The 27831-nt window shown below is 36.3% G+C and overlaps 1 protein-coding gene and 1 long non-coding RNA gene across 6 annotated transcripts in view; one reads left to right on the forward strand and one right to left on the reverse strand.

Annotated features, from left to right (window-relative positions):
• Positions 1-27831, forward strand: part of BMP7 (bone morphogenetic protein 7) — a 144607-nt gene that overhangs the window by 104625 nt on the left and 12151 nt on the right. The window lies entirely within an intron of this gene.
• On the reverse strand, positions 13805-15121 carry LOC147020435 (uncharacterized). Its single transcript, XR_015061835.1, has 3 exons — positions 14873-15121; positions 14621-14779; positions 13805-14355 (listed from the first exon to the last, which is right to left on the reverse strand). It is a non-coding gene; the product is annotated as an uncharacterized LOC147020435 (long non-coding RNA).

Genomic DNA, 27831 nt, shown 5'->3' on the forward strand with positions numbered 1-27831 from the left:
TTATACAAATAATCATACATCAATATCTTTGATAAATCAAGAACTGCTGTTCCAATATAAATTGGTTTATCCATTACAATACTTTCATTTTTCATATGAATTGCAGAAAAGTTCTCTGAAAAAACCTCTTCTCTCTCAAAACTTGGTTTATTTATCAATCTCGAAGCTTCTTTCCAAGATGTTGCGAATCTAATGTTTTGCCTGTTTCTAACATTTTCCATAGTCTTTCCAAATACAGCATTATTCATTAATTTATAAAAGTCCCCTTCAAATTTTACTTTTGTATTTGCTCTCATATCTGTATTGAATTGAATATACTTTTTCACCCAAGGACTTTGTTTAAATTTTAAAACTCTATGAATTTTAGCTACTCTCAATCCTTCTCTCAAAAACTGTTTTAAGCTTCTCTGATGCAAAACATATCCCTCTTTATCATAGAATGTTGTTAATAACTTTTCTGTTGATTTGCCTTTAATATTAAAACTTTTATGATAATCACTGAACCATTCTTTCTTTGGGGTTTCTTTCTCACATGCAAAAGGAAGGTCTTTATGCTTATTATGAAGATCACTCGGGTACCTCAAATCAACTTCAAAATAATAACCTTCTTCTTCGTCATTCAATTCCTCTTGAGAAGAAATAACAATATTCATCAAAGCCTTTTCATAATCCTTTTCTTCCACCCACTCTAATTTACCATAAGGCAGAGATTGAGACATTGCCCATCCATACAAATTATTAGCATCAAAATACATCAAATAATTACTATCTTTTTCACTATCATAATTTGGAAGATATTTATTATTTGCTTTCGCATATCTTTTTGAACATACTTGTGATATTCCACCTCTCTTGGACTTCTCAATCATCAAAAGCATATCAACATCACTGATTAAATCTATCTCTTGTTTTGTCATTTTCAACATTGCACTCCAAGCTAAACCAGGAGCTGTGAAATAGTGGGAAGGATCTAATCCATAACAATTTTTATTATGACAGAGTGATCTAAAAGCTTCAAACACATCAGCTAACAATAAAACATCTGTTTTTAGATATAAATCATGATATTCTCCAAGGTTCTTTATCTTAAATATTTTCCATATTTCTTGTGCGTGTTTATATTCCTTATCACTTATCTCTTCTTCATAAATGTTATTATAGAAACTTTCTTTTGAAGGAAGTTGTGTTTCTTTAAATCTCATGAATGAATCCATATAATCATAAGGATAAATTCCCTTACTTGTAAGAATTTTCTCTTTACTTTGAATTTCATTCCTTGTTTGAATTTCCTCTCTCGTGAGAATTCCTTCTTTAATCAGAATTTCATCTTTAATCAGAATTTCCTCTTTAGTTAGAATTTCATTCATTGTTCGAATTTTCTTTATAATTAGAATTTCATCTTCAGTTAGAATTTCTTCATTAATTTCCTCATTAATTAGAGTTTCCTCTTTACTTTGAATTCTCTCTTTAATCTGAATTTCCTCTTTAGTGAGAATTTCCTCTTTTGGAAAGAATGAATTAAGATTTGGAAAAGAGTCCGTGGAGCTTAGATTTGATGCGAGGTAGGCTAGTGGTGTTCCCATAAACTTGTAAGAATCTAGAAACCTAATACGAGTTAAAGGTTTTGTGAATATCATTTTTGTAAATGAAATATACTTTTGACTTGTGTTTGTTATGGCAGAAATATTCCCTGGTGTTTTTGAAAGTTCATTTATAAAGAGATGTGTATCATAGTTGGCGCTGTTGTGAAGAAAGACTGGAATAAAAGAAGGTAATTTATAATTAAGATTACAACAGGAATGAGCGGGACCTCTATATTTACCAGTAAGATGACAATGATCCCTAACTTTAGACTCCTTAATTTCCCCCTCACAAATATGACAGATATTGTTCTTTCTGAATTCTAATTTTTCTTCTTTGGTTAATTTCATCGGTTCATTGGTTTCTTTCATTAATTTAGTGAGTCTTATACAATCCTTTTCTAATCGTTTTACAAACTCTCGTGAAGCTTTTTTTCCACTATAATGTTCAAGTTTGTTATACTTTTCTCCAACAGATGATTTGATATAATAACAGAAACCACAAGGAATATGTTTTTGATATTTATTTGTATATGATTCTTTTGGATTAGGAGAAGCAGTATTTATCTTTTTAAGGATACATTCAAAATCAGCGTATATCACAAATGGGTGCATGATAGATTTATTATAATCTTCAAAAGAAATCTTTTCACCAGGTTTAGGCATTGTAATTACAGCTGATTTATGATTACTACAATATTTTGAATGTTGTTCCAATCGTTCTTTTGTATGAAATGAATTAAGACATCGCTTACAAGGATATATTTTGTTTGCTGTTCTGGATACCTGAGAAGAGATTAATCTTGATAAATTATTGATGTATGTGTAATGTGAATTATTTCCAACACTAAAATATAAAAGATCAATGTGTGTTTCTTCATTTTTATAGTTGTTTGAAATTTTTAATATTTGAACTTTGTTTGTATCCGTTAATCCATATACATTAATAGAAAGATTATTCTTTTTCTCAAATTTAGGAATATCTGTTAGTGGCATTGGGAATTTAAAATCTTTAATGTCCAAGGTATTCTCATATTTCATATATTGTTTTACTCTTTCTGAATTACATTTTGGTGGATGAAAGTGAGCAAGAACAGACCAGAGAAAACATTTATTATCATTGTTCTTAATATTAACAACTGCCTTCTTTAGTTTTATTTCTTTTGGTAATTCAATATAAGAAGAAGCTTTAAGAGGGTTTGATTTTAGAATGTGTATATCTAAAAAGATGATTTTTTAAATATTGAATCCACTTCCTACCACTGTATTATCAACATCCTCCTCTTGTTTTGATAGTTCTTCATAAACCCCACTATTCAAAAAATCTTGAAATGATGTTATAAAATGAAGATCTGTTCTCATATAAGGAGTTTGTTCTTCATCTTGTCTTTTCATATTCATTTTCACTCCCATATAAAACTTTAAAGTTTTCATTTCTTTTAATGTCTTTTTAATAACTTTTTCAACATCAGGTTTCACTATTTCAATTGATTCAGCTATTGATGATGGACCGGGTTCTCCAAATTGAAAAATCCTTATTTTTATATGCCCTTTAAATTCCCCATCAGTGTTTTCAATATAATAGTCTCCCTTTACTTTAAACTCATTTTTCTTGTGTTTTTGTGATTGAAGATGTCTATTATAACTACTCTTCAAAACATCCTTTGAGCAGATATCACAATGTTTTCTTTCCAACTCAAGAGGAGATATTTTATGAAATAGATTAAATGTGTTTGTTGGTTCGGAGGTGTTTTCTATAATGTTTATATTTGTGATTACAAACATCGCAGTATGTTGTATTCACCATATTCGTATAATAAATCTTTGCTTAAACTAAAATTTTCTTGATGAAAATTTCGTTTATTTTACAGGTGAATCTGTGCTTAAAACCATTTTATCCTCCAACTTTTTCACTTAATAAATACAATGTTTCAAGACACAAAAGACAAGTTTCAATCAATCTCTTCATTTGTTAAAGATACTGAGAAATATGTCAAGGATGTAAAATTGAACAAAGATAAATATAACAACTATTGGATAAAAACAATTATGGTAAATAATATGAGTTCTTCAATTTCCTTCAGTGGAAGGGCTTTTAGTATACCTGGTAGAACATCAATGAAAGTATCTCTAACAAAAGTTTCTCCTCTCCTTCTGGTAATATATTCAAAACTAGAAAAAGCAATGAAACAAGAAAAAGTATCAAAAAACAAAAACCTTATGGATGAAGCTTTAGAAAGAAAAGATAAGACCATCTGTAATATGCAAGGAGAAATTTGTATTTTTTTCAACAACCCTAAAGATGTAAATCCTGATGAAATAACGGATGTTAATATATCAAGTGAAATGACATTTCGTTCAATAGTAGTTAACGATCATTTTAAAATTACCTTTAATATAAAAAATGTTGTCGTTGAATCTGGTAATGAAAAAAAGTATATTGATATCGATGGTAATATTATTAAATATGAGTCAATATACAACTGAAAGTATAGATGAATTTCAGTTTAAGTAAAGTTTTACTTTATAAATATGCTAGACTTTCCTGATTCTCCATATGACAAATTTGAGAATTGTCCTGCGTGTGAAAGACGGGGATTAAACACAGAGTCAAAAGCCTATAAACAATGTATATTCTGTGATTATCTTCTAATTAATGATAATAAAAAATATAAAAAGGAAAATAATTCTTTTAGATTTACACCAAAAATGAATTACTTTACAAGATTGATTCGAGAAATGAATGTAAAGTATGAGGGTGATAACACACCTTCCTTACAAGGGAAGAAACTGAACGTATAAGAGAAATGTTCAAAGGATTGTTGTTATATATTATTCATGGATGTAATTTTCAGGGAAATATCAACACAAGATATTGTATAAATAAAATAATGGATTATCTTGAAATTAAACCTGAACTTAGGATAAAATAGAGTTTCTAAAAAAGCTAATAATAAATTAAATAACCTGTTTTCCAAATATATAAATGAATGATTTTTTACCCATTTGGGAAAATAAGATAAAATTTAACAACCATAAAAATCTCCCAAATTCATTAAGATGTCTCATAGTTGGTTCAAGTGGATGTGAAAAAACCTGCTTACTTTTAAAGATGCTCCTCACTCCCAACTTTTTAGATTATGATAATTTAATAATTTTCACAAAGTCGAGTTTTCAACCAGAGTATCAACGACTCTCACAAGGTTTTAATGCTGGTCTTCAAAAAGAAGATATAATCGGTTTATTTAAACGTCAAAAAAACCTAAATGATTATAACATTGAAGATATAATTCAACTATTTTGTGATACACAGAGATGTAAAAAGAAATCAAATCCTATAACTTGTATTCTTAGTGATAATACGGATGATATACCGTCTCCCCAAGATTTGGATAAATCAAAAAAGAACCTCGTTATCTTTGATGATTGTGTTAATGAGAGAAACCAAACGGTAATGGACAGCTACTACACAAGAGGGAGACATTCTTCTTGTCATTGTATTTATCTTAGTCAATCGTACTTTCAACTTCCTCGTCGTTCCATCAGAAACAATGCTAATACTTTTATTTTATTCAAGTTAAATTCAATAGATATCAATAATTTTTGGAGAGATAATTGTTCTACATTATGAAGTAAAAAGAAATTTGAGGATTACATGAAGCACATGACTGAAAAATATAAATATATTGTTGTGAAACAAGATGAGATATTAAGGGATATATTTTTTGTTTTATAAACAATTACATATATAAATGACAACTATTATTATAAATCTTGTGGGTAAATCTGCTTCTGGAAAAAACTTTCATAAATCAAGGTTCTTGTGTAGTACAAATGAGAATATTGTAAATTTACTTAAAAAACACCCCGTGATACGCATTGTATCAACAACAACTAGAGCAATAAGACCTGGAGAAGTAAAAGGTAAAGATTATCACTATATTTCAGTGGAGGAACATATGCGATTGAGGAATGAAGGTCAAATATTTGAGGAGGTTTCTCTTGGTACAACAAAATATTCACATTGTAAGAGTGAGTTAAGGAAACTAAAATCTGGTGGTCTTGGGATATTAGAAACTAATCCAAAAGGAACGAGACAAATTATTAAACATCTGAGCGGAGTGAAGATTTTATCATTCGGTTTTGATGTTGATGAAGAAACTCAACGCAAACGTATGAAAAGCAGAGATGCAAGTATTAGTGAAGAAGAAATTACAACTCGCATTAATGTTAATAAAGAATTTGATGAAATATTTAAAGAAAAGGATTTATTTGAACACATCTACTTGAATGATGAAGAAAAGGAAAATTTCCCTGTTGATCTTTACAATTCATTAAATGATATTTTACAATAAATAAATGGATGCAAAAGAAAGAGCAAGAAGATTTAAGGAACATCAAGAGTTGGTTTCAAAAGTTGTAAAACAGCAGGAAGACATAAAGAAGAAACGCAGACAGAAACTAACGGGCGAAGAAGCATTTGAAAGAAAACAAGAGAAATTTTTTAAACCACTTTTAAAAACTTCCCAAGAAAAAATGAAAGATGTTTCCACAGTTCCCACAGTAGAATATACTCCTAAAAAACTTCAAATGTTAAAAGATTTTGATCAAATGACGGAGGAAGAATTAGAGCATTTAGGAGAATTAAAGGTATATGATGATGAAGGTTTATTTCAACAACTGGAAGAGATTAATCGACCCCCTGATTATATTGTGAATGCTCTTCAAAACAATGAATATTCAGCGGATTAAAAAAACCAAAGCAGGACTCATTCCAACAGAACAACCAGCAATATTTCCTCTTGTTCAAGAAAAGGTATTGATATTTAATGATGAATTAAGGTTCTTGGGTTCTGCTCAACCCCCTGTTAAACTAACTCCGAGATTAATGTTTCTTCTCACAAAAGATGGAAGACAAGGTTCAACTGTGAAGGATGAATCAAAGTATATTGATAAACCATTGGATATGAAAAATAATGATGATAGAGTATATATTGATCTGCTGAACACTCTAAATTATAGGGTTAGTATTTCTAGTAAAAGTAGGAAAAATGAGAAGGAGAAACACATTATTCAGGCTTTAAGTATCCTTGGTTCAGGGATTAGTTTTCTTCCAAATGACCCATCACAATTAGTTAATAGACTGTTATTGTTGGTAGGCAGTCAGAAGGCTGGAAATAACAATTGTTTTAATGAAGCATCAGCCATTTTAGACCAGTTGATGAACATGAAAATAATTAATAAATCTCAATATAAAGACATTTTATCTCATATTAAATAAGATGAGAAGCACAATCCTGAGTTTTAATTTCACAACAAGCGACCACACATCTTCATTCCCATACCCACTACAACTTGACCCAACAAAAGAATATGAGGCATCTTTATTGTCCATGGAAACTTATAATACCTTATTTAATATAACTGATAAAAATGACAAGTTTAGTTATAATCCCGGAAGTGGATACAAAACGATAACAGTCTCACCCGGAGCATATGAGATTTCTCAAATATCTTCCGAAATTGCTCGTCTTATGAAAGAACAGGGTGATGAACCAAAAAATATTGTTATAGAGATTCAAAAACATACTTCAAAATCAACGATTAAAGTTAAAAATAACTACAACGTTGATTTCACAATTGATAATTCATTTAGAGAGTTATTGGGTTTCTCCTCAAAAAAGATTGAAACTAATGGGACGTTTTACAGTGATAATGTCATTCAAATATCCTCAGGAATAAATTTGGTGTTAATTCACTGTGATTTTATTGATGGTGCTTATAATGATGGAAAAAAAAACAAATGCAATATTTTCATTCAGCGCATACTCAACCCCAATTGGTTATAAATTCAATATGGAACCCAAAAATTTGGTTTATCTCCCTGTGTCAGGAAAAACCATACACAGAGTAAATTTTAGGATAACCGACCAAGATAATCGTATGATTTCTTTTAATGGAGAAGTTATATCCATCAGAATTCACCGACGTGAAGTTTTCCAATAAATAAATACGATGGTTATTGTGAGGAAACACGAGTTGGGAAAATATAAAATAATTACAGGGGATGGGATGTTCCTTTCCCCATACTACAAGGGTGAAGGTATGTATCTTGGTAGAGGATACTATAAACCTAAGAGACAAAGGGGTGTTGGACATCAATTTAGAGGAGATGGGATAATTGATACTCTCATGGGTATTGGTTCAACTATTCTAAAACATAAAGATCTAATTGGTTCAACTGCTTCTGCTGTGGGAAATGTAGCAGGTGCTGTAAAGAGCATAAAAGATGCCCAGAAGGAATCTCATAAATTACAAGCAATAAAAGAAATTAAGAAAGGCAAAACTCAGTTGTCCCCCCAAGAACGACAGAAAATAATTAAAATACTTGGATCAGGGTTTCACAAGTTTTAACATCTTTTTTTCCTAAATAAATACAAGTATGGAAGCAATTGATAGTATCTATGATTTGGATGATACTATTATTATCTCAAACTCCACTAAAAAAGAAGATTACTTCAAGGTAAATGCAATAACTGGAACAGACTGGAATACAAATGGTACAAAAAGTTTTGAAATAAATAATCAACAAACCTATTTGAATCTCTCCGAAAGTTTCTTGTTGTGTAAATTTAAATTCACTAAGGCTGCGACTAACACAAACGCTACACTTGTAAATGATTTCTTCTGGAAAATGTTTGATAGTGTGCGTTTGTATATTGGAACACAAGAAGTTGAAGTGGTTGATTATGTCTCTGCTGTATCTGAAATGATGAAATTTACACTCTATACATTCAGTGATAGAATGGGAAAGGGGTCTGTCGAAGGTTTTATTCCTGATATGTCAATGGGAACAAACACAGACCCTGGGTATACTCAAAGGAAAGGAATGTATAATGATGATACAAAAGCAGAAAATAGTTTTACTGTGGCAGTTCCTCTTAAAGGTATATTTGGATTTTGTGATCATGATAAAGTTCTGTATGGTCTTAAAATTAGATTTCAACTACAAAGGAATGATAATGAAAATCGATTGCTTTTTGGTGTTGGTAGTGCTTTTGGTGATCAGAATAAATTTGTAATTGAGGAAATGAGTTGGTATATCAGTGAATATACTCCTAATCTTAAAACAGAAGAGATGTTGAATCGAAGACTTAACTCAAAGAAACCACTCAGTGTATCATACCTCAAAAGAAGATGTCAACACGTTAAACTCAACCAAACTACTTACACGTGGAATTTGGGTGTTCTGGAAGGAAAGCCACGATATCTGTGGATCATTTTTAAAAAGCCAGATGGTGATACTGCGACTGATAAGAATAATGCATTAAGTGATAATGCTAAGGTGAAACAACTTCGCGTTTCTCTAGATGGAACATTTTATCCACGAGATAGATTGGAAATTAATTGGGAAAAAAATGATTTTGCTGAAGCATACAAGTCTTATCAAAAGGTGTGTGAAAGTAATGGAAATAAAGAACCTATTTTGGATATGACAGCATTTAAAAGTTTGTATACAATCTATGCGTTTGACCTGAGCACTCAAAAAGGAAACTATAAAGTCTAATCGAGTGGATACTTCCCTATACATTGAAAGAGGAGAGAGTGAAGAAGTTGATACATATTGTTTGCTTTTTGAAGAAACAGAATTGCAGATTAATACAGATAATGGTGTGATGATTAGTCTCACATAATTTTTTGTTAAATAAATGAGTGGCAAAGTACCAACTGGGGTATATGTTAATCAAATCAATCTTCATAAACTATCATCTTGTGTTCAAAATCAAAAGCCTTGTACGATTCACGTTAATACAATTCAGAGAAAAGGAGCAGTAAGAATTGATGTTTTGCTCACAAGAGAACAGGTTAAAATCTTGAATGACACTGGCTCACTTAAAATTAAAATGACAAAACCAATGTTGAAAAAATATTCAATAAGAGAGACGAGTGGAGGATTTCTCCCATTTCTAATTCCTTTATTTGCTGGTTTAAGTGCGGTTGGAGCATTGACGGGTGGTATTTCAACAGCGGTGAAAACTGCCAACGAAAGGAAGGCTCAACTCCAGGCTCAAAAAGAATTGGAAAGACATAACAAAGAGTTGGAGAAACAAATTAGTGGAAGTGGTATAATTGTAGATTTTGCTGAAAAACTTGAAGGTCTGCCTGATAAAGCGAGATTGTTAGTTGGAGATATGCTTTCTTCTATAGCACAAGCAGGTGTAAAGTTAACGAAAAGAGGTAATGGATTATATCTTTCTAATAAATAAATGAGCATTGATGAGTGGTTTAAATAATTTGGAAAGAATACAACATCAAATTTACAACTTGTCAAATATTGTAAGAAATTAAAAATTCATAATGTGGTTATTTGTATGAGAGATGAATTAACAAATGTGCCGAAACATACAAAGAATATTATTATGAACTTAGAAGATAATAATGGGAACGGTTCTCATTGGGTTTATATTTTTAATAGTCAAGACAAATATTATTTTGATAGTTTTGGTCTTCCACCACCTGTTGAAGTCAAAAAATTCTTACAGAATGGTGTTTATCAAACATTTCAAGTCCAAGAATTAAATTCCAAGTGTTGTGGTCAATTATATCTATATGTGTTATTTCAACTCAACAAAAATAAAAAATTTTATGATATTATTTTTAATCTAATATAAATGACTTATGTTGGTAAAGATGGTTCTATCATTGGTGTATCTCAAGAACTGGATATTGATTTATCAAATTATTACACAAAGGCACAGGCTGAACGACATAAATATAATATAACCAAAAATATTAACATGAAAAATGCTTATAAATTAAAAAAATTATCCAAGCCCGACTGACGCGAATGACTTGGTGAGATTAAGCGATTTATCACAATATATATCCTTAAATAAAGCGGCCGTGTATTCCAAAGATACAGAAGTGTTGATATTATCTCCAGGTCATACAGAATTCACAGTTCGAATTAAAATAAATTTTTATAAAGAAGGGCGTATCGTTTGTATGAGAATAGAACAATGGGGGTATGATATGAATGATTTAGGGTATAATTGGTCATTTAAAATTAACCTCGAAGACCTGGAACAATTAAACCAGTCTCGTAAGGAAGAATATTATCCACTTGGTATTGAGAATGAGTTTTGTGGGGCCACGATTAGTAAACAACAAATAAAAGAATTTAATAAGGGTAAGTATAATAATGGTTTTGCCATTGTTTATATCATGAAAACAGAAAAAACAGGATTATATATAATAAGTAAGGAAATACAAAATGATTTAACTATGGGAAGATGGGGAGGTGTTTCGTGCCATAATATTATTCTAACATATATTTCTAATACATAAATGACAGCAAGAAGGCTTCAAGAAAATTATCATTACTGTGTCCAAGCATACCTTCAAGAAAAGGGTATTCGGTATTTTAATAAATATGTTCTACAACATAAGAATGAGGTATTTTCAATAAAAGATTGGCATTATGCTGATGTTGATAAACCGACAACTTTAGATTTAATGAAAATGTTAAATAATGAAAAAATTATAGAGTTAAGAAAAGGTAAGGCTCTTTTAGAAATTCAAAAGAAATTTTATTGGTTTCCTGTTGTAAAAAAAATTATTTTGGATACAGGAATAACAAGAAATCCTGATGAATATATGTATGATATTCTATGGGGTGTAAGCGATTCAAGGATAATAAGGGATGAGGAAGGAGTTGAGGAAAAGGAGAAGAGAGAGGAGGAGAGGGAGAAGAAAGAGGAGAGAGAAGGAGGAGAGGGAGAAGAAAGAGAAGGAGGAGAGAGAGAAGGAGAGGGAGGAGAGAGAAGGAGAGGGAGAAGGAGAGAGAGGAAAGAGCGAGACAAAATAAATATCAAAATATGGAAACCAGTGAGATTAAAAAAAGATTGGAGGTATTATAGAAAATAACTCAACCCACCGAGGAGGAAAACAAAGAATTGACAAGTCTATTTGCAATATTTTCGACAAGAATATTGACATCGACAAGATATTCATTTTAATTCAAGTTTTTCATTTTTATTTTTTTTCTTAAATAAATGGAGGAGAGAGTGAAGGCATTTCTAAGGATTCTTTATGTTTTAAAAATTAAGATTCAAATGTGCATGTTGGAAACTAAAAAGGTTTTTGCACTCTGCAGGAATTTTTCACATAAATAAATGAGTTATTGTCTCAAATGTAAAAAGAAAACTAATACTAAAAATATTTCATATATTAAAAGTAAAAATAACAGGGTTATACAAAAAGGTATATGTTCGGTGTGTGGTTCAAAAAAAATCAATTTATCTCCAAACACAAACGAGGAGGAGATTTTCAAAAGTTTTTATCAGGAAGTAAATTTACAACTACTGGAATACCAGGGGAATTACATCTTCCAGGGTATTCTTTCTGTGGTCCAGGCACAAACTTGGATAAAAGATTAGATGAGGCAGACAATCCTAAATCCTGGAGTAAACCAATCAATAGAGTTGATGAAGTGTGCATGAGACACGATATTGATTATGGGAATACCACAACGTTGGAAGAAAAGCATGAAGCCGATAGAGAAATGTTGTATAATTTGTCTCTGATACAAAATCCAACCTTGAGAGAAAAAGTTGATCGGTTCATTGTGAAGAAGATGATCAGTGCTAAAATGAAACTTGGACTTGGAAATTCAAAAAACTTATAGGCTCTAATGATGTCATTAAGACTGAAGAGCAATTAGCTGATGAATTACAAAAACCAATATTCACAAAGTTTCAGAGAAGGAAAGTTTATTCCAAGGAAGTAGATTATATCTGGTCTGCTGATTTGATTGAACTCAATAATGATAAGGGGTACAAGTATGCTTTAACCGTTATTGATTTGAGGAGTAGATACGCATGGGTTGTACCATTAAAAAACAAAACAGGTAATACTCTTATGTTAGCCTTTCAACAGATATTTAATAAAAGTAAGAGAAAACCTAAAAAATTGTGGACTGATGAGGGTAGAGAGTTTTATAACAAGACATTTATGAATTTTCTAAAAAATAACAGGATTACATTATACAGTACCTTTAATGAAGGGAAGGCAGTTGTTGTTGAACGTTTTAATCGTACCTTAAAAGAGAGACTATATAAAAAAATTCACACAACTCGGTTCACAACAATGGTCATCTTTTATTCAGGATATTGTGGATAAGTATAATGACACGATTCACACGTCAACAAATATGAAACCATCAGAAACATTTACAAAATTAAAATATGAAAAAGAGATTAATGTCAGAAAACCTAAGTTCAAAGTTGGTGATATTGTAAGAATATATAGGTGGAAATCTCATTTTGAAAAAGGTTATATTAAAAGATGGACGAACGAACTTTTTTAAATTGTTGATGTAATAGATACGGTTCCTTGGACTTGTAAGATATATGATTTGGAAGGGGAAGAGATTTTAGGTTCATTTTATTCACAGGAATTACAAAAGACAAAGATAAATTGAAATTTTTGGACTCCGCCCCTTTTTGACTCCGCCCACACAAAACTCACCCACATAAACCCCACCCCACACAAGCTCCACACAAACCCCACCCCACACAAGCTCCACACAAACCCCACCCCACACAAGCTCCACACAAACCCCACCACACACAAACCCCCCACAAGCTCCACACAAGCTCCACACACACAAACCCCACACAAGCTCCACCCATATTCATCATATTCACATAATTAGTGATTAGTTAATTAGTTCCCCACACACAACATGTTTATTTAATTAAAAAATTATCCACCCATCCACACAAGCTCCACTCATCCACCCATCCACCCATCCATTTATCCACACAAATCTCATCCACATAAGCCTCATCCACATTCACCCCTCCCACATAAGCCCCACCGAAGCCCCGCCCACATAAACCCTGCTCACATAAACCCCTCCCACACAAGCTCCACCCACATAAACCCTGCCCACACAAACCCCACCGAAGCCCACCCACATAAACCCCACCGAAGCCCCGCCCACACAAGCCCAACCCACATAAACGCCCTCCCACAAGCCCCGCCCACACACGCCCCGCCCACAAGCCCCACCCACACAAGCCCCACCGAAGCCCCGCCCACATAAACCCCACCCACACAAGCCCCACCCCCTCATCCCCCTGTGCGCCTCACCTTTGACCCACCACCTCCCTCATCCCACCCCCACCCTTCCCCACACACACACATGGGGAGGGGAGGGGTGGGATGAGGGGGTGATGGGTCATTGGGGGAGCGCACCTACCCCCCCTTAATGTCTTGATCCTTTTTTTGAAATTCAAAATCAAGTAATTGTAAACAAAACAAATATAATTAATCAAAATTGCAAATATTAAATATTCATTTGCGAGAATGTATAATCTTTCCCAGCAATCTTCTTCAGATGTCTTGTGATGTTGAAACTCAGACACCATATTCTGTTTTGAAACAAAAAGTGGATAATAATTAGGTTTTATAAAGATAATTACATGGTAATATGAGTAAGCCTGGTGTTGGTTCTAAGTTCAAACCTCGTTGACCACTGAATTAACACACCAGGAGGCCGACTCAGCCTGTCATCCTTTCAAGGCCAATAAAATGAATTCCAGTGTACTGGCAAAACCGCGTCCAAACTAATGATGCAACCAACATAAGACGACATTCCAAAGAGAGAGTGATATTAATAAAAGAATAACTAAATAATAATTCAGAAACATTTACCTCCAGAAAATCATGTGTTGTACCAGATTGCTTCAACAGCTGATGTGTGATCGAGCTGAAAAAAAATAAAATAATAAGTCAAGGGTATAGATGGAGAGACAGACAGAGAGAGGTAGGTAGAAAGACAGATAGAGAGAGACAGACAGGGAAAGAGACACACACACACATACACACACAGACACACATTATATATATATATATATATATATATATATATATATATATATATATATATATATATATATATATATATATATATATATACACACACACACACACACACACACACACATACATATATTCACACACACGTGTCTCACCATTGGTTTAATTTATTCGAGATCAGAGGCCGTGATAAGACTTCGTACCAGTCATTATAAATGTTTTTCAATTCTCTTCTAAAATCATTGACCTCTTCAATAAGAGCATTCATTTGATGCACCTCATCGTGATATGTAAACTCCACTTCTTCCAAGGACCTGCCAGGAAAAAATATATATTTTCGCATTATCACGATTTAATTTATAATCAATTGCTTCATTGTTCAAAGAGGAAACCATACACAAACTTACCAACTTTGTAGTGAGCTGTTATCTTCATCGGAAGAGAGTGAGTCCATGTCTCAGTTTTTTTTTACCATTGGTACAAGATGGAAAAAAGATCAGAGGCCGTGATAAGACGTCGTGTCAGTCTTTAAAAATGTTTTTCAATTCTCTTCTAAGATGATTGACCTCTTCAATAAGAGCATTAATTTCATGCACCTCGTCGTGATATGTAAACTGCTCTTCTTCCAAGGACCTGCCAAGAAAAAAAATATATATATATATATATATATATATATATATATATATATATATATATATATATATATATATATATATATATATATATATATATATATCAGAATTATCACGATTTAATTTATAATCAATTGCTTCATCGTTCAAAGAGGAACCTATACACAGGCTTACCAACTTTGTGTTGAGCTGTTTTGTTCGCGGAAGAAAGATCGCTCATGTCTCAGTTGTAAAAATGAAAATCCCGTCTGGCAGAAACTTTGTCTGGCGAATCACTTATAAAGCAACGATGAGGAGATTGCTTAATCATTGGGTTTTGCCACAGGAAATGACGCTTCGGGAGAGACAGCTTGGAAAATAACTGGGAGATATATTCTCAAATTGTATGAATCATTTTTAAAACATACTTAAAATACCCTAAAATGGTTTTGATTCAAATGTTTTCAGTTCGTGTTCCGAGATAAAATATAAACACAAGACCTTGTCTCACAGAATAGTTCCTATTTTTTCACAGCATGACTGTCCAAAAACACTTCCTCATTTTCATGACACGAACTGAAAACATTTGAAACAAAACTTTTTTTATGGCGTGGTTTATGTACAAAAATGATTTGCAACTCGGGCGGTGGTCAGATGAGATCATTAAGAGAAGTTTATCATTTCGTAATGGCACAAAAGGGGTATCTTAAAAAATATAAAGATTCAAATGTTTTGTTTTTCAATATTTTAGATGGGGATTATTGTGCAAAGAAAATTAAACTATTGAAGGAATTTGAGAATGAACAAATCTTTATAGGTTCAATGAGTGAGCTAAACAATATGCATCGGTTATTTGATAAAGAGTGTCCCGAGGGTTAGATGTTTCAGATATTTTTTTCGAATCACCTTAAACAAATCTTTATCTTATTGTATGGATTATTTGAAAAAAAAAGTGTCCCCAGGTTAAAAGGGGAGACAAATAAATATACCTTGGGATAAAAAGGGGGTTTATTTTTAGGGAAAAAAAAAATGAATCACTGAAAATCCCCCATTCATTTACATGGGGAAAAGTGAGCCAGAACCAGTATATTCACCCTACTCATATCTTATTCATTAAATATAATGTCAACAGTGCTGACAGAGTTCTCGTTTTTTTCTCCAATTTTTTTTTTTGGGGGGGGGGGGGTTGGAAATCACTTAAAACATGTAGAAATGCAAAAAAATCGAAATTTTGTTTAAAAAAAAAGTTGCAAAATTTTTTTTTTCTCTAACAATTTTTTTTTTGGGGGGGGGTTGGAAATCACTTAAAATATGTAGAAATGCAAAAAAAACAATTTTTTTTCTCTAACAATTTTTTTGGCGGAGGGTTGGAAATCACTTAAAACGTGTAGAAATGCAAAAAAAAAAAATTTTCTCCAACAATTTTTTGGGCGGGGGGGGGGGGTTGGAAATCACTTAAAACATGTAGAAATGCAAAAAAAAATTTTTTTCTCAATTTTTTTTGGGGGGGGGACCAAGTCCAAAATTTAATGGCATGATCCTTGGACCATACCTAACCCCCCCCCCACCAAGTTTCGTCGAAATCCGTCGAGGAGTTTTTCCATAATACTGTTCACAAACAAACAAACTAACAGTAACCTCCATCCATCTTCGAAGATGGCGGAAGTTAACAAACAAACAAACAGAAAGGGGTGAAAACAGTAACCTCCATCCATATTCGATGGCGGAGGTTAACTAGAGGGGGAGCACTCGGGAGAGTGCAAAACCTCCGCCACCAATACTGCTGGGTCACTCAAGTGAACATTATATCTTATTCATTAAATATGATGTCAACAGTGCTGACAGTTATAGTTGTTTTCTCCATTTTTTTTTGGGGGGGGGGGGGTTGGAAATCACTTAAAACATGTACAAATGCAAAAAAAAGAAATCGAAATTTTGTTGAAAAAAAAAGTTGCAAAATTTTTTTTTCTCCAACAATTTTTTGGGCGGGGGGGGTTGGAAATCACTTAAAACACGTCGAAATGCAAAAAAAAATAATTTTTTTTCTCTAACAATTTTTTTTTGGCGGGGGGGGGTTGGAAATCACTTAAAACATGTCCAAATGCAAAATAAATAATTTTTTTCTCTAACAATTTTTTTTGGGGGGGGGGGACCAAGTCCAAAATTTTATGGCATGATCCTTGGACCATACCTAACCCCCCCACCAAGTTTCGTCGAAATCCGTCGAGGAGTTTTTCCGTAATACTGTTCACAAACAAACAAACAAACAAACAAACAGAAAGGGGTGAAAACAGCAACCTCCATCCATCTTCGAAGATGGCGGAGGTTAACAAACAAACAAACAAACAAACAAACAGAAAGGGGTGAAAACAGTAACCTCCATCCATCTTCGATGGCGGAGGTTAACTAGAGGGGGAGCACTCGGGAGAGTGCAAAACCTCCGCCGCCAATACTGCTGGGTCACTCAAGTGAACCTTATATCTTATGTTATCTATCTATAATTCCAGCAGTGTGTGTGTGTGTGTGTGTGTGTGTGTGTGTGTGTGTGTGTGTGTGTGTGTGTGTGTGTGTGTGTGTGTGTGTGTGTGTGTGTGTGTGTGTGTGTGTGTGTGTGTGTGTGTGTGTGTGACCGCTGTTTCTCGACAACCTCTGGTCCGATCTAATTGAAACTTGCCAGGTATATTGCTGGGGACCTGAGGATGTGCCTTTTCAAGGTTTGATATTAATCGGACAAGTGCTTCCCAAGTTATGACCATTTATTTACCAAAACCAATGGGAAGACATGTTGTTGCGTGGGCGTGGCCGATGGGGAAGGGAAGCTCAGCCACATTCCCCATTACGGGTTACAACGTACGGGCTTCCGGAGAGTGATGACTTCGTGTATTCTAATTTCTCGATTTCTTATGCGCATTTATAGATAAACACAATGGCCCAAGTTATGATCGTTTTCATATTAGACGGTGTATAAATTTCAGGAACATCAGAGTGCTGGTATGCTCCGAACCAGGAAGTAAATTTTTTCTCTCTCTTCTCTTCTCTTTTTGTTTTTCCTTGCCACGACATTGCGAAAAGGTAAAATATGTTGGCGCTAATTGAATAATTGGGTATTAAAAATAAATTGCGAATAATCGTAACTGCGAATAATATCGAACTTCCGGGTCACGCACGTACGGGCACGTGAGAGCAAAGAAACGGCCTGTGTGATTTATTTATTTATTATTATTATTTTTTTTATTATTATTATTTTTTTTTTTTACGGGCACGTACTCGTTCATTAAATATGATGTCAAGTGCTGACAGAGTTATAGTTCTTTTCTCCAACATTTTTTTTGGAGGGGGGGGAGTTGGAAATCACTAAAAACATGTAAAAATGCAAAAAAAAAAAAATCGAAATTTTTTTTTGAAAAAAAAGTTGCAAAAAATTTTTTTCTCTAAATTTTTTTTGGGGGGCGGGGGGTTGGACATCACTTAAAACATGTAGAAATGCAAAAAAAAAAATTCTCTAACAATTTTTTTTTGGGGTGGGGGGGGGAACCAAGTCCACAATCTAATGGCATGATCCTTGGACCATACCTAACCCCCCCCCCCACCAAGTTTCGTCGAAATCCGTCGAGGAGTTTTTCCGTAATACTGTTCACAAACAATCAAACAAACAAACAGAAAGGGGTGAAAACAGTAACCCCCGATCTTCGATGGCGGAGGTTAATTATAAAAACAACATTGCATTATAGACGTTTCAGGAAGATGTGCATAAATATTAATCTTTATAAACAGCTGGCAATCGCTATTTGACAGGTGGAAAAAAAATTGGCCATAATTTATAAAACTTGTCAATACAGCAAATAGCTTGGAAATCGGGTGTTATCAAATATATTTTGCATTGAAAGTCACAAAGAGAAACCATCTAACCCTTGTAAATCATGTATCTCTACCTTCTAGCAACTGCCGACTAGACATCCTGATCGGGACGTGAACTGCACTGCTATTGACTCGAGGGCACTCAGCAAGTGGCTTTAAGCACTCAGGCAATCACTCCAATTAAATGGTTGACAAGGAACAGCTGGCCAGGCTGTAGTTGATAACCATATACGATCCCTTTAACTTTAAAGTCGGTCTTCACTATTTCTACAGCAGTTACAGATATTAAATGAATTCGTTTAAATAATGACTTTACCACAAAAGAGTTGCTGTTTATGTCCAACAACTCTGGAGACGTCGCAAAGTTTAATAGCCCATGAGATAAACATTGCAGATAATCCGCCACATTGCCTGCTCGTCTGTGCACATGTCACGTGGTACATCGATTCGCAGTCCACGCAAACATTATATATTTATTTTAAAACATTCGTTTTTCACCAGATTTGCTTTGATTTCTTGTAGAGCACTTCGTGAAACTGCCAAAAATATAGAAACAGATCTGGCAGATGCTATGGATAGGCAGTCCCTCTGGGGGACAGGGTGGGAGGTAAAGCAGTGAATGCATTGTCATATAGCTCAATGAAGCTGGTAAATTTTGGCATATTCCTAAATCTATTGTTCACTCAATATATTTCTCCAAACAGTAGAAAAAGATAAGTTTAATGCTTTGGAAATATCACATTTTCTTGTGTACATATGGAGAAGGAGGGAGCACAGCCTTGCTTGCTTAAAGTAAATATGTATATAAGGCTTAGTTATAAGACTCGTTATCTATCTATAATTCCAGCAATGGGTGTGTGCGTGCGTGTGCGTGTGCGTGTGCGTGTGTCTGTGACCGCTGTTTCTTGGCAACCACTGGTCCGATCTAATTGAAACTTGCCAGGTATAATGCTGGGGACCGGTTATGATGGGGATCGGTGCCTTAGTTGCCGTGGCGTAGGAGTGGCAATGGTAAATGGCAGCGAATGTCATGGCAAGCAAAGACAGGGAGGTAAACTTGATTTTAATTAACTGTGTGTAAGTATCACAGTAGTTGTTACTGCAATGCAAGCGATAATTCGTGGAATGCATGTGAACATTCCGTACGGGCACGCACCACTTCCGGATAGTGATGACTTAATGTATACAATAATTTCTCGATTTCTTATGCGCATTTATAGATAAACACAATGCCCCGATCCAGTCGTCGTTTATGAGAGCGAAGGAACGGCCTGTGTGGTTGTTTGAAAGTTTTTTTTTTGTTGGTTTTTTTTTGGGGGGGGGGTTGCACGTTTGGGCACGCATGTACGGGCATGCGAGAGCGAAGGAATGGCCTGTGTGGTTGTTTCTGGCTCGCGGTTTGAAATTATTATTATTATTATTATTTTGGTTTGCACGTACGGCCACGCATGTACGGGCACGCGAGAGCTAAAGAACGGCCTGTGTGGTTGTTTCTGGCTCGCGGTTTGAAATTATTATTATTATTATTATTATTATCATTATTATTATTAAAGCCTGGTGTTGGCTTAGTGGTTAGGGTGGCGGCTTGGGATCCCAGGGTCCTGAGTTCAAGCCCCGTTGGCTGCTGAATTAACACCAGGGGGTTGACTCAGCCTGTCATCCTTCCGAGGTCGGCGAAATGAGTACTAGTGTACTGGTCCCGGTGTATGTCCCGGTTAGAATAGGTGTACCATATCCCTGTGTGTCGTAAGAGGTGACCAGGGTTGGCGTCAGGAAGGGCATCCGGCCATAAAACATTGCCTCAAGAAAAAGCCCAACCCCTGCAGAGCAGGGAAAAATGGCTGTAAAAACGCTCATTATTTATTATTATTATTATTATTTTTTTTTTTTTTTGGTTTGCACATACGGCCACGCACGTGAGAGCAAAAGAACGGCCTGTGTGGTTGTTTCTGGCTCGCGGTTTGAAATTATTATTATTATTATTATTTTGGTTTGCACGTACGGCCACGCATGTACGGGCACGCAAGAGCGAAAGAACGGCCTTTGTGGTTGTTTCTGGCTCGCGGTTTGAAATTATTATTATTATTATTATATTATTATTTTGGTTTGCACGTACAGCCACGCATGTATGGGCACGTGAGAGCGAAAGAACGGCCTGTGTGGTTGTTGTTTCTGGCTTGCAGATCGAAAGTTATTATTATTATTTTTGCACGTACGGCCACGCAAGTACGGGCACATACTAGTTTCTTTAAATTATCCAATTTCACTCCAGATTTCGACACATATTTAGTCCGGACGATATCTGATCCTCAAAACCGAAATAATATTTCGATGATATACTGTAATTCATCTGTGAGAGCAGATCATGGAATATTGTATCATATAATGCATGAAATATCGCGAAGCTCCTAATCTGAAAACTATAGCACTTACAAAAGTGATGTATACAGCAATTCGTAGCTATGATGAACAGCCATTCGATAATATGAGTGAGGAAAGTGGGGAAAAAAAAAAAAAAAACTATCGTGACGAAATTGTTGCAGCCTGGTCCAAGTCAAGGTAAGGTTGAGCAGGCCAAAAAATGGTAGCTTCAGACCCCAGCGAGGTTACCTAGGATACGCCTTAAGACCCCTTAGAGAGTGGTGATTGAGGATGTGCCTGATAAAGGATATAATTCCAATAAGGCCGTTAATTATCTTCAAAAGGGGCGTTTTAATTCACCAAAATATCCCAATTTTCACTCTTGCATTTCCTTGGTGTTTTCTTCATATGCCTGCAAAGTTTCAAGCTGCAAGGTTTCATGGTTTTGGTGTTATGGAGAAGACACACACACACATACACGCACGCACGCACGCGCGCACGCACACATTTTTTTATATATTTCATGTAGCAAGAGGAAAAAGTGACATACAGTATACGGTACAGATTACGAGTAAAGGGCTCCCTCATTGGGGGCCTTCAACAAGATGGGATGGTTCATCAAAATAATTACTTGGGTCAGTGTTCATGTTCTGCTTATAGAAGCTTTGAACTATGAAAAATTTCACTGATGTGAGGTCTTGATTTGGAGTGATATTGCGGATATTAGAAGTGGGGGAAGAGGTTCTCTCTTTCTTTTTTTGTAATTATTATCTGTCAATAGATAAAGTAGAATTTGATATCAAAGTAAAGTATAAGGGGATGTACATAGGATAATTCCAAGAAGGGAAAGATGCAATTTGGAGCATTCATTGTTTCTATGAATTTTGCTATACTCCAAGATACAACATTGCCCAAGGCAACAGGCTTGTACATTGTCATCTGAGCACGTACCCGTGGACATCACTCCATGATTTAGCAATGAAAGTGTGCTGTCCATCACAGAGCTAACCTGTACATCCCAGAGTGAAATCAAGTCATCAGAATAGTTTGCGTGCATGAAGTTGACCAAAGAAGAAACATTCAATGGTGTTATTTCTTCAGTTTCATAATTATAATCAACTTGATGTTTGTGTTCACGTAGCTTGTAGGACTTTTGAACCCTGTATTAAGGACACGTGGATAGGGATAAGTCGTCCTGTTTGTTCATGTGCTACTGGAAGACTGTGTTATGACCTTTAGCAGCGAGAGAGGATAAGGATGTCTTGTCATGTGTCTATCGTGTTGAATCAGGTGAAGGTGAACAAGTAAGGGGGTGATGCGGCACATTTCCTGCCCCACCCAAACTCCAACCCCACAGTTGTACATCAGTGTGAAAGAAGCAGGCCTTGGACTGCTCCCTGTCTGTTATTGGTAGGATGTCTGGGTCATCATTGGTCCACTGTGTCTGGGCTTGAGTGACACCCTGTGGCCAGTGATTGTGGTCAAGGGCAGTCAATCAGAAGGAGGGGGGATTCACAACTAAGAAAAGCCTGCTGTCCTTTCACTTTGTCTTGCTGGCCCGTGGGCTCTGGAAGCTCTTTCCATGCTGAGACATGATCTTGCCAGATGCTCAGCTTCGCAAACCTTTATGGATTGTGTGCCCCTGCCTTCACCCCTGATACTCTTCCTGGAGCCAGCCCTACACCCAGCGGCTCCTGCTCATTCTCTCACTCGCCAATTCTGTGTGAATGCTTGTGCAAGTGGCACCTTTGGAAATTTCATTTTTCTTTATTAGGTGCTGCACCTATTTATGATTCATTGTACCTTAATATGGGATTTCAATTTCGCTATTCTTTCGTCTTTTCACTCTGAAATAGTTTATTTGTTTCCTAAGGCTTGCATACGTGTCCGCTTCTTTTGTCCTTCCCTTCTTGCGTAAACCGGTGTGGTTTAATTGATAACCCCTGGTGGAATTTACTTTTGTGAAGTTACTGTAATTGGTAATCAAACTTGGTTAGATCTCATTCAGAGGTTTAAATCTTCTCAGGTGCACTTTGTCGTTCAATTGCCTTCAGCAGCGTCATTCACAAAGTTAATCTCTGGTACGTTCAGTCTCCACATCAGCTGCGGTTATGGCTTTGGTGAAAGCAGTTGATGTGGGAGCTGTGCACACGGCAATATTGTATTGGAAGAGAGGATAGTTTTGTTTTGCTGAATGTTTTCTGGGTGGAAAGTGCAGTTTTGTTGAACGGAATGCAATCTTGGTTTTGTTCTGTTTAGCTGAATATGATCTTTGTGGAGTGTATAGCTTTATTGAGCTAAATATGATATTGGTAAAGAGTATCGTTTTCTTAAATTAAGCCACCACTGAAGGTTGATGGGGGTTATGTTTTCACACCTGTGTGTCTTTGAGCAGGATAGCTCAAAAAGTTGTGGATGGATTCGGATGAAATTTGGTGGTCAGATTGGGTGAGTGACAAAGAAGAATTGGTAAGATTTTGGTGATGATCCAAATCCAGATCCGAGAATTTTCGTGATTATTTGCCATTGAGAGATCAGTCCAAAAACGATATATAGCACGATATCTCAAAAAAAGTTGTGAATGGATTCAGATGAAACTTGGTGGACAGATTGATTGTGTATCAAGCAAAAATTGTTTCGATTTTGGTGAAGATCCAAATCTGGATCTGAGAATTTTAAAGTGATTCTTCACTTTTGAGTCATGGGGCTTTGTTGTTGTTGTTGTTTCATATGCAGTCTGTACCTGCTGGTTGTATCATTTTCTGGAAACACAGCTGTGTTGTTGATGAAGTGCCCCTGATACAAGTAAGCTGGTACTCATTTCGCCAACCTCGGATGGATGACGAGCTGAGTCAACCAACATTGCGTTATTTCAATGCCATGACAGGGGCTTGAACTCAAGACCCTAAAATCTTAAGCCAGCCACCTTTAGTGTTAAGCCAACACCAGGTTTTGTGACAAGGCTAAAAATGATATATAACCCGATATCAAAATGTTAGGACGGATTCAGCCGAAACTTGGTGGATTATTTGGTTAGATAACAAGAATGGGCTAATTAAATTTTGGTTCAGCTCTGGATCCAGATCCGGGCTATCAATGGGATACAAACAATCTGTTCAGCCTGGTGGAGGAATGCGCTCTCCTGGGTGCCGTTCCAGTTGAACATGAAATTGGTAGAGAGTATATTTTTGTTTCTCTGAATATGGTCTTGGTGGAGCATAGATTTGTTTAATTATGATTATAAGCTTAGTAAAAGGTCTTACTTAGCTATAGCTAATATATAAAGTTCATTCGAACCACTGCCTCACCGACTGATATTAAAGATCGTACGCTCCGGGAGACAAAGAAAGCTGAAATTTTGTGAGCCGATACACCAGGAAAAATCACAGAACTGTTGGAAAGCTTCAATAAATGAAACCATAAATAAAGTACAAGGGCACTTGGAAGAGCGCATACCTCCACCATGTAATGCATGATCCACGAGAACATATCGGGCCCAGTACATTTTTGAAACATCATACAATATATCAGTTTTGGCCATATCTCTCAATGATGAAGAATCACTTTAAAAATCAGATAATTATCGTATCCCATTCCGGATTTGAATCTTCACCAAAATCGAATCAAGTTTTTGTGGTCACACATTCAACCTGTCTAACAAGTTTCATCCGAATCCGTCCACAACTTTTTGAGGCGTTGTGCTATATATTAGTTTAGCCCCACCTCTCAATGGTGAAGAAGCTCTTAAAAAAATATCGGATGTGGATCGAGAGTCGGATCTTCACCAAAATTGAATCAGTTCTTCCTTGTCACAAACCCAGCGTGTCCACCAAGTTTCGTCTGAAACTGTCCTCAACTTTTTGAAATATCCTGCACACAAACAGACAAAAAAACAGAGACATATATATATATATATATATATATATATATATATATATATATATATATATATATATATATATATATATATATATATATATATATATATATATATATATACACGCCTTGTCCGAACTGGATCACTTTACCGGATCGGATGCAGCCGAGCAACACTGCCAAGGACGTACCGGTGAAAAGGAACGGATTGTTGTGAATAAAGTCACAGCTAAGCTCGGACTCGGACCATGCTGGACTAATGAAGGAAAAGACAAAAACGAGCAGGGAACATTCCTAATAGCAATTTATTAACAATGGGCGAGGAAAGGTATGTGGTACGATCAACATTTATTGGGGTGTGCAAGCAGAGATAGGGAAGAAGGGTGTGGTGTAACAATAATCAGGCGACTTATAAAAGCGGATGAAGAGCAGACCTCACCCGAAAATAATAATCGCAATCTTCTGCAGGCTTACTTATGTAGAGATGCGCCAGGACAGACACACACACACACACACACACACACACACACACACACACACACACACACACACACACACACACACACACACACACACACACACAATCTGATGAAGAGAGATTGAAGCAAGACAGGAGAGGAGTTGAGGCTACAGTCTCTCGGTACCTTTGTATAAGTGATACGCGGTACCCGAACGCACCACCAACACGTTTGGGGGGAATGCGCTGTGGCGCGTTACCCCCCTGACAGCTGGCACGTCGTCTCCTGCTTCGGGAAGCTCACATCGAGACCGTGGGCGTGGAGGAGGGGCTTGAGTTGGTAGGGTGGAGTCAGAGTCGTGTGGGCGGAGAAGAGGAGGAGGACCCAGAAATGATGACAGAAGGCAGAGTCGAAGTGATGATGACAGAAGTCAGGGTGATGACGACAGCAGACTGAGTCGAAGACCAGCTTGATCGGGAGAGACAGGGCAGAGCGAGAGGAGGAGGAGTCCAGCGATGACGACAGAAGGCGGAGTTGAACACCAGCTTGAGCGGGAGGCAAGACGAGAGTGAGAGTGAGAGTGAGAGAGTGAGAGAGTGAGAGAGTGAGAGAGTGAGAGAGTGAGAGAGTGAGAGAGTGAGTGAGAGAGTGAGAGAGTGAGTGAGAGAGTGAGAGAGTGAGAGAGTGAGAGAGTGAGTGAGAGAGTGAGAGAGTGAGTGAGAGAGTGAGAGAGTGAGAGAGTGTGAGAGAGAGAGAGAGAGAGAGAGAGAGAGAGAGAGAGAGAGAGAGAGAGAGAGAGAGAGAGAGAGAGAGAGAGAGAGAGAGAGAGAGAGAGAGAGAGAGAGAGAGAGAGATATATATATATATATATATATATATATATATATATATATATATATATATATATATATATATATATATATATATATATATAGAGAGAGAGAGATAGATCCGCTCGGACCTTTATAGGTCCCGCAGGGTGGGGGGCCAACCCGAAACTCGGTGTCGTCACCCGAATCGGGCGCTCTGATTGGCCGCGGCCCGGCTGCGATGGCTGGAAGCAGCAACATTCCACTTCCGGCAAGGTGTGCCCATGCCGCAAGGATGTCTTGCTCGAACCTTACGACATGATACAAATCGCCCACACCGAACTCCGCACCATGAATCGCTTTGCACGAACTCCCGGGCCATGCCCTGATGGCCGGCCGAGAGTGGCGTTGATCCCGCAAGCGTGCTACGTGTGCGCCGCGTTGCCCGGGCTGTGCCGCATGCCTCCACCCAATCGCAGCATCGCTGGCCGTGGAGGCGGGAGGACGTTTGCCGTCCTCGATGACCGAAGGTACAATTTTATGGTAAACCCATGCACAGACAGTAAGATGTGTCCATTCGTGTCCTGCTCTGTGTGATAACAAAGTGTCACGAGCGGTACATTCGTGCCCTGCTCTGTACGATAACAAAGTGTCGTGAGCGGCACACGGGTCTGCCTCTGAGCACATTCCGTACAGTGCGTATAGATCCACCAATATGCACGTAGCCAGCGCTCATGTTCGCCCGATTCTGCTATCGTGTGTGCAGGGCAAAACCCGATCGATACAATTAGTCCAGAAATGGGTTGAAAAGTACGTGCTGCTCGTATCACACACAACGTGACAGGGTGTTGTCTTTCTATGATCAGCCTTGATTGAGGGTTCGCTTGAGGACGGTGAGCTCTGTGCTGTTGATGCTCATGTGGTGTTTGAGCGCCCTTTTCTAAGGTGCTGTTTCTTCCATCTCTTTGGTACGTGTTCCGTGCAGCGTGGGCGTCATATTGAGTGTGTTTCCTGTCCATTGAGTGAAAATTACCGCTGCGTGTGCGTTTGGCAGGCTGATCGGCCTTCGCTGGGGACCCATCTCACAGCGAAGGGTGCACGTGGCTCAGATTTACCTCAGGAATAATCAGAAAAGAAGAGTAGGAATGACTTTGAAATGAAAGGACGAAGAAATGATGTAAGCAAACCTAGCTCTCAGATCCTCGCAATGCATGCCCCTGTTGTTCCGCTCGACAAAAGGGAAGGGGCTATCAACACGTATATTAATGGAATAACTGTCTTGGGACCACTATCTGTTGGGTGCATGCGGTTCCGAGAATCGCAACAATTAAATAAATAAATATATATATATATATATATATATATATATATATATATATATATATATATATAT

This window comes from Eptatretus burgeri, chromosome 9 (assembly GCF_056783735.1).
Source record: "Eptatretus burgeri isolate ZD-2024b chromosome 9, Ebu_testis_v1, whole genome shotgun sequence".
Taxonomy (NCBI): Eukaryota; Metazoa; Chordata; class Myxini; order Myxiniformes; family Myxinidae; genus Eptatretus; species Eptatretus burgeri.